The following is a 1,831-nucleotide window of genomic DNA, read 5'->3' on the forward strand; positions in this document are numbered from 1 at the left end:
TCATATATGTTGTTTAGTGGTGAAGCCACATTTACCAATCATGGCCAGATAAACCACCGAAATATACATTGTTGGTCTGTTGACAATCCCCCTTGGTTTTGTCAGGTGGAACGTCAGCGTCCTTGGAGTATAAACGTGTTGTGTGGGAATGTGAACAGTCAGCTCTTAGGCCCATTTTTCGTAGATGGAACATTGAATGCGTACAAGTATCTCAGCTCCCTAAGACACCACCTTCCACGGATGCTAGGAAACGTTCCTCTGCAGACTAGGAGGAACCTGTGGTATTAACATGAGGGCTGTCCTGGCCATAGTGCACGAAGCACTACAGCATGTCTTCGCGAATTGTTTCCAAATGGCTCTGAGTACTATGGGACTCAACTTCTAAGGTCATTAGTCCCCTAGAACTTAGAACTAGTTAAACCTAACTAACCTAAGGACATCACACACATCCATGCCCGAGGCAGGATTCTAACCTGCGACCGTAGCGGTCTCGCGGTTCCAGACTGCAGCGCCTAGAACCGCACGGTCACTTCGGCCGGCGAATTGTTTCCAGATCTTTGGATTGGATGCAGAGGACCTGTACAATGGCCGGTCTATTCCCTGGTTTGATGTGTGTAGACTTTTTTTCTGAGGGGGAAGCTGAAGACACTATCTACAAGCACATACCAACTAAAACCAATGATAAGCAACGATGTACGAGCCGTATATACTAAATGCCATATTTATCAGCACATAAAAACTAGTCCTCATTTGTTACAGTGCGCTGTACAAAAGTTGGCAGGGGTTGGTCCTTCTACCTCTTTAAGTATAACACGAGTCATTCCATATCCGTGAAAGGATCGTCATTGTGGTGTTTGCAGATCATGATGTGTGAATGAACCAATTAAAATGGAGCAACTTGCAGGTCTGTACAGGCTGTGTCGCCATTTCATTTACGTTTGTAGAAAACGAGATGATGGAAGTGGGTTGTGTACATAATTGTGGCTCGATGCCGGAATACTGGTCGTGGACCTGTCTGCATCCACGTTTCACTGCTGTCTGCAGCGACCATGCCATTTTCGTTTTTATTTTTCAGGACTTACAGACACCTCTGACTACAAATTACATGTTTAGTTTTTTAGGTTTCAGTAATTTTATGTTTCTTCGTCTAGCTATACTACGCTACTGATTAGGAGCTCGCTTGAGTATTAACATTTCTGCTAGCACCTTGTTCTTTTGTTATCAAAACAGGAAGAACACGAAGAAGACTTGTAAAAGTGATGTAAAAATTGAAACAGTCTCGAATTAGGGAACAGACCAGAAAGGAGTCCAACGCCACTGTAGGCAGTTAAAAATAATCTGAATGACATTTGTCCGTTGATTCTGAGAAGCAAATAATACTTGTAAGTTAAGAAAATAGTACGGACTGTCCTCCATTGTTTCATGATAATATGTAATATTTCACCTCAGTTTTACTACATCTGTATTCACTGTACAGCTACACAGGTTTCGTAGGTCCGTCTGTCGAACGTGAAGAAGCTGTAAGATAAGGTATTTTCATTACTAAGCAGCAGGTTCACCAAGGAAAGCCCAAAAATTAAAAAAAAATTTTTTAAAGTACAAACTCAATGCGTCCTGGAGCCGTGTCTGCATATGTATTTGGCACTGCTGCGGCGACGGCAATCTGATAACCAGCACAGCGGATTTTAACATGTACACATACATAGTTGCTCTGCAGTTCACACTTAAGTGTTTGGAAGAAGAGTCGCTGTACCACTTTCAGACTACTCTCTAGCATTCCACTCTCGAATACCACATCGTAAAAATGAACTCCAAATCTTTTCGTGGGTGA

Source organism: Schistocerca nitens, chromosome 1 (genome assembly GCF_023898315.1).
Source record: "Schistocerca nitens isolate TAMUIC-IGC-003100 chromosome 1, iqSchNite1.1, whole genome shotgun sequence".
Taxonomy (NCBI): domain Eukaryota; kingdom Metazoa; phylum Arthropoda; class Insecta; order Orthoptera; family Acrididae; genus Schistocerca; species Schistocerca nitens.